Genomic DNA, 7,158 nt, shown 5'->3' on the forward strand with positions numbered 1-7,158 from the left:
GAAGAAAATGGGCTCTAACTCATATCTGCCCTCCCTTAATACCTGTGCTCTCAAAACCTTTTATCAATTCATCATCTTCTTCCCTAGGCCCTGGTCTGATAATTGTTTGGCTTTCAAAGGCTGGTAGCCAATTTAGAGGTAGGTGCTCATTACATTGGCTGGAGTCCACTTTAAGAGAACAGTAAAAGAATATGTGCCTCAGAGAAATAGGTAAAGAGGAAGGAAGTTTTCTTTCTTTTTTATTTTTCTTTTTTTAAAAAACAAACCACACACTAGATAGAAAGAGGCTTTGGCTTCTGTTTTCTCATTGCCTTACACAGGCTCATCATAGCCTGGTGGTTGGGCATGTTGTGAAGTGACAGTGTGCCCCCAGCAGGCATATTGAGAGAGAGGAGTAACTTAATGTAAGGGTCAGCTTAGCTGAGAGCCTCATGGCAGAATAGAAGAGCTGTAGCTTGAGTGTGACCATCTCAGAGTCTGCCTCAATGTCCTGTTTATTTGTGAGCAAAGCACAGCAGGAACAGACTCATAAAATGGCTAAAACTGGGTTGAGATGGAAGTGCTGGGTGGAAAAGGAGTTTGGGCATTGCAGCAGTTGGAACAAGGCCAGCGTAGCGAGGACACAGAGGGTGACTGGAGAACATTAAGGAGTATATTCGCTTATGCAGGCATTAGATAACACATTTCAAAATTTATAGTGCATGACATCATCCATAATTTATAATTTGTAGTGGAATTATTCAATTCATAATAGAACTTTTACCAAATCAGGACACTAATCTCTGCATGTTTGAAAGGAAGGCACTTTTCTCTTGGGTAGAATTCAACAACTCTCAACAGTCTTTACTGGCCTACCCAAGCATCCCAGGCTATATTAGAATCTGAATCATCATGGGATAGAATGCCTATCAGATGATCAGAAGTATTACCAAGAGCAATTCAAAAAGCCAAATAAGATAAAACACGGGGCTGGCAATACAGACCAATGGAAAATACTTAGCATGCCCTAGGCCCTGGGTTTAATCCCCAGCACCAAATTTAACTAACTTAAATAAAATGTAGGATTTATTTGCCTGAATGTGCATCCAAGGCAATGAATAAAATATGTAGGTCTCTTAAAGAGAGAACTAAAAAATGAACTTAAGGAACTGACCATTTTCTAACCCAGGGCTATATATTGAAATTCTTCCCTTATGTGAAGGATTCTTGGGTGAGAGACCACTACCCTAAAAAAGATAATTTCTATAAGTATGGCAGAGATGTAAATGGCTTTAGAAGAAAAGGCTTGAGGTGAGTTTAGATAAGTGGTTCTCAACCTTTCTAATGCTGTGGCCCTTCAATACAATTCTTTATGTTGTGGTGACCTCCAATCATAAAACAATTTCATTGCTATGTCATAACTGTATTTTTTACTATTATGAATCTTAATGTTGATATCTGATTTATAAGATATCTGATTTGTGATACCCCAAAGGGTTTGTGACCCAATGGTTGAGAACTGCTGGTCTAGACTGTTAGCTAATGATACCCAGGATAATACTTTGACTATTGTTGAAAATGAATGAGGAGTAAAGTGGTAGACAAAGCCTGGTGAAGACTGAGTAACTGTTGTGTGTCTTTCCCTGGAGAGACAGTAAGAGACATTTACTCACTCTAGATAGGGAACGAATGACAGATCAAATACATCATTCTAGCCACATCTAGGTTAGTAAACCAATGAGTTTACTGAAGCTTACTTGTAATAGGATGGGGGAGGGTGAATATCTCAAAGGCAGCTGTGACACTCAACATCTATAGCATGGATAATGAGTCACAAAAGCTGCTGTGCTGGAGCACTGGGCAGGATTGGTAGGCGACTCAAGAGGCTAGAGAGCCTCACCTCTATATTATTATTATTATCTCTATATTGTTATTATTGACTATATAACCTTGGAGGAACACTTGTACTTGTGAATTTTGTAAGTTTCAGGATCTTCCTTAGGTTTGCAGATGTTTACTTCTTCCTCTAGGTTGCAGTTTTTCAGTTTGGAGAAAATTTGTAGACAGTGCAAGCCATGATTCAAAATAATCTGTTTTGGAGTTAGAAATAATTCCTGATTGTAAGAAAAGACATCATCTGGAAGCATTATACAAGAAAAAATACATTCCAGAAGTTAATATTAAATTCCTAGACCTGAGAAATGCTTAGTAGAAAAACATGAGAAAATCACATGTAAATAAGTGACAGTACCAAGGCTTTTTAAAATGGTTAAAATATTTAAGAATTGGAAGAAAATATAAAGGTAAAATAACACGAAAAGGCATAAACAAAATAAAGTATAAATCAAAATAAGGACAGACCAGAACTGCAAGTATGTCACTATAAACTCAGTTATTTTAATTGCTGACACAATTAATTATAAGAGAAGTGAATAAAAACAACTGAAAATACCCAGATAGGGAAGAGAAGGAGAAAGGAGAGTTAAGAGAAACAGTGAAAATGTAGCATAAGTGCAATTGACGGCAAAGAATGAATTGGAACAAAATGGTATCTCTAAGGTCACCTGGTAAAAATTTCACTGAGGTAACCAAGGATATCAACCAATGCATTTAAAAAGCAAAGAGAAATCTCAAGCAGGATAATCAGAAAAACCCACAGACACAAGACTGTGCCCAACACAAGGAAAATCATCGATTTTTTTTTATATAAAGCTTAAGAAAAAGATGTACAATACTAGCAGATGCAAGAGCGGCATTGGTGGTGAAAGTGACAATGGTGAAAGCTAGAATATGATGACACAACATCTTTAAAACACTGGAAGAAAGCATCCCATGCTGTTATTACATGAAAACGTATCTTTAAATGAAGATGAAATGAAGACATTTTCAGACGCACTCACACACAAAAACTAAGAATTCATAGTCTTTCACTAAAAGAAGTGTTAAATGGAGTTTTCCAGTAGAAGGAGCATTGCATTAGATGGAAACCAGGAAAAGCAAGAAGATATAACAAGCAATAGATAACGAAACTGGGTATATCAGTATAAAGCTGTGGAGGCATACTATACTGAGAGAGCCAAGCCTTAGCAGAACATGAGCCATAGCATAAAGATCTCAGCAGAATGCATAAGCCCCCTGTCCCACCCCCTGCTTAGTCAGTGGGACATGACTGATCCTGGACCTTAGCCCTAGTTACAGGAAATGCCATGAACACTTCCCCACATAGGTAGAGGCCAATCAGAAAGAGACAAACAACTCCAGATGTCCTGCTGAAATTAAAATCTCCTAGACCCAAAATAGCCAATCAGCTCAGTCCAGATACCCCTAACCGGGCTTGAGCCAATCCAGTCTGTAAATACACAGTTTGGAATCCCTCAAGCACCTCCTTGTCTAAACACAATAAAAGCCCCCACCCGGTGCTGCTTCTGCTCTGCTTCTACATTAGATGAATTGCAAGGGCCGAGTTAATTCATAATAAAGAGTCCCTGCTTTTGGATCCAATCACGTCTCTGGATGGTCTTTTGGGGTCCAGACTCCGGGCACAATATGCGTAGAATTAGATTCTTCCACAAATGAGATGATTACAGCCAGAACCGGTGCTGAGGCCAAACTGACATGTGAGCTACTCAGAGGACAATAAGGAAACCCAGTTCCTGGCTTTAGAGTTTTTGAGAAGAATGGAGAATTCTCAGGCCAGGTTTGCGTGACCCAGGAATGAACAGTACCGGAAGCTCAACAGTCAACTCAGTTTCAGCCTGAAGCAGTGGCGTCTTATCTCATACCAACAAAGCTGACAAAATTCAGACTCCCATGGGAGCAAGCAAAGGGGAAGTGGGCTTTATTAAGGGAAGTTGAAGAGAGGTGAGAAAGTAAGGAAAATGAAGAGACACTCCTGAGGTAGGAGAGGTTCCCCAGAGAGGAAGAGCTGTTGAGCTTGTTTGTCTCTGGGTCTCTAGAGACTTTCTGGTAGAAAGTGGACAAAGGCAAATCTTTCTGTTGAGACTGTTTAGTTTTCTGAGCTATCATGGGCTCAGCCAGAGAAGGGCACGTACACCCTATCCATATAGCCTTGGCACACGTGGCTGGTGATAATGCTTTAATGATGTTTCTCACCCAACTAGGGATGAGTAATGCACACCCCCTTCATCAATTTCGAATCCTCTATTCAATAACTGGTAAACCTGTCTATGAGTTGTTGCCCACTAGTCCTAAACCTTTCAGCTGTTTTCCTGGTTGCAAACTATGCCATGCTGTGTTTGTCACATTTCTGTGATCAACCTGTAGCTTAACCATGGGAGGGACTTCTATCACAGCTACCAAGATGGAGCTGTTCTTGGTTACCTAATATTTAACTCCTTGTTTGTAGAGTAGTTTGGGAATCTCTTTTCCTTAAACAGATGGAGGCTTTTTAGAATCCATCCTTACAAAGAAGTCTTTTTCACTTAGATGTAACCGAATCAAGAGTATATAGAAGGACAAGCATGCCTTTACACATGCTCTCTGAGGAAGGAGAGCTATGGATAGCCAGCCAACCTGCTGACATTGATCCAGACCCATATCCTTCTTCTTATCTGCTAATTTTTGTTGTTTCACATTCAGCTTCAAGCTCTTTTATCATTCATCTCCACTATTCTTGACTTCACTGTTTTAATTGTAACATTCCTTATAACCCACAGAGCTGTTTTCATGTAACAATTGTCAGCAATGAATAATTTTGGCTGTGGCCCTTTACCCACACTACCTTTGATGAGCTAGCTCCTGCCACAAAAGCAAATCTGAAGAGAGAGGCTTATTATTGTCATGTGGTTATTGATAGTTCCCAGAATTCTCTCTTTGAAGGAAGAACTTTTAAACTTGAGCTATTTTCTTCTGGAACACCTCATTATAAACCCTGAGGCCTGTTTCATGACCAAAATGTATCATCCTATTATGTACCACTTAGGAAGAACAGGCTTGGGTATTTGAAAGCTAGTTGTCTTTCACTACTGCGGATCTTCAGGTTGTGCTATCCACAAAGACTATGGCAATTGCTTTTAACCTAGATAATTCATGAGCAAACGTACAGTAGGGCAGTGAAAGACTGAGGTCCCTAAACCACAAACCCTATGGATTAGGCTCTATCCAGGAGCGTTATGTAGGCTGATCATATCAAACATACACCACTTCTATCCTGTCGTGATTTCTTCCTTTTATTGGTTGCATTTAATGGGCACAATATTAGAAACATAGCAGAATAAAGCTACAACATCCTCAGTCGTTAGTTATTCAATGAATATTGGCAGATCTGTGTTTTGTCTTGACTAGAATACATGAGCAGAAGCTAGAAATATTACCACGATCATTGCAAAATGTTAGATAGTACTGTTTCTTTGTTTACCCATGTCCCCAATCATGTGAATGATAGTGTCTATTAGCAGTGATGTGGGTATTTTTATTTATTTCTTTTTTGTTTTGATAGTTAGAATTATTCATAGTTTAATGTAATGTTTAAATATAAAGTTTAAGTGTGTGGTAATGCTGTTTTGGTTTTAATTTTTATATTTACCTGCTTTGAAAATTGTTTTTTATTCAATGTATTTTGATTATGTTCTTTTTACTCTCCAAACTCTATCCACCTCCTTATCTACCAAACTTTATATTATTTCTCACTCCATCTCTCTCTTTAAAAAAACCCAAGTTAAAAACAAAACAAAAAAACAAGAAAACCAACAAAACAAAAACATACAAAAATTATGGAGTTTATTTTGTGCTGTCCAACACATCCTGATCATCTTTCCTGCCCTGGAGTGTGGTTGTTATAACAAGTGTCATTCCCCTGGAGAAAACTGATTCCCCCCCATTCAACAGGTTTCAATTGAAAATAGCTTCTTGGTCATGGGTGTAACTTTGTACACATTTCTCCTTCTTTGTGCTGGGATTTTTGTGTTGTTTGAATTTGTACAAGTCTTTCTTATGCAAACTATGACAATCACTGTGAATTTACATATATCAGCCCTGACATGTGGAATGTTTTGCTCCCTTGGCCTCATCTACCACCCATGGTTCTTATAATCTTTCTGCCTCTTCTTCTTTAAAGATTCCTGACCCTTGAGGGGAGGGGTTTGATAAAGAAATCCCATTTAGGACTGAGGGCTCCAAAGTCTCTTACTCTCTGCATATTGGGCAGTTGTGAGTCTCTTTATTAAATACTATCACATTTCTATGATGAGAGCTGAGTGATACACACTGATCTATGGGTATAGCACAATGCCATTAAAAATCATTTTATTACTATGATTTTTTTAAAAACAGAATAATAGTAGTAGGTTTTGCCTTAGGGCCCATGACCTATTTAGTCTCAGGTTTTTGGACACTTTGGCAGTGCCAGTTATGGGTTCCCTCTCATGTAGTGGGCCCTAAATCCAATTAAAAAAGTGGTTGGTACCCCCACAACTTTACTGCTACTATTGCACTAGTGTATCCTTGCAGGCAGGTTAATGTAGGTCTTAAGGTTTGAAGCTGGGTAATACTGATGGTTACTTTTCTCCTTTAGTGTGTACAAAGTATCTTCCAGCTCTGTGAACACTAGTCAGTAGGGGTGAATCTTTTAGTAGGGAACCAGCTTGATTTTTTTTTTTTTAATGTTTAATGGCATAAGTAAGTATTGTCTTCAGCAACAGGATATTACGATTAGGTTATAGACAGAAACAAATAGTTCTATGACATTTGCAACGGGGAGAACTTATGGGAAGCTTTTGACCAATAACACAACAAGACATAATTCATTTCGTTCAATGGAAGTTTTACTTGGTGTTATAAGATGTCTAACTGGAGTAACTGTCTCTTTCATTTCATGGTGACTTCTTTAATTTTTTCACATATAAATATATATTGGGAAGCTTGTACAGTATTGGGTTTCCATATGGCTTTTTAAAAGGTCTTTAATGTAGCTGACTGTCTCAGTTTGTGTATTTCATTTAAGAAGCATGATAACTTATTTTAATCTTATCAACACATTCCCCATATTATTATTATTATCTTATTATGATGGTTAAAATCTGCTAACCACTTTTTTAGAACATACTGTCTACCTAATATAACTTTTTTTTAAGTTATATTATATGGAAATGTTTGATTCCTCGAACCCAAATACAACATTAATCCTCATAGCTAATACTATTGTGCTATTTTTGACTTTGC

The sequence above is a fragment of the Phodopus roborovskii genome, unplaced genomic scaffold, assembly GCF_943737965.1.
Source record: "Phodopus roborovskii unplaced genomic scaffold, PHOROB, whole genome shotgun sequence".
Classification (NCBI taxonomy): domain Eukaryota; kingdom Metazoa; phylum Chordata; class Mammalia; order Rodentia; family Cricetidae; genus Phodopus; species Phodopus roborovskii.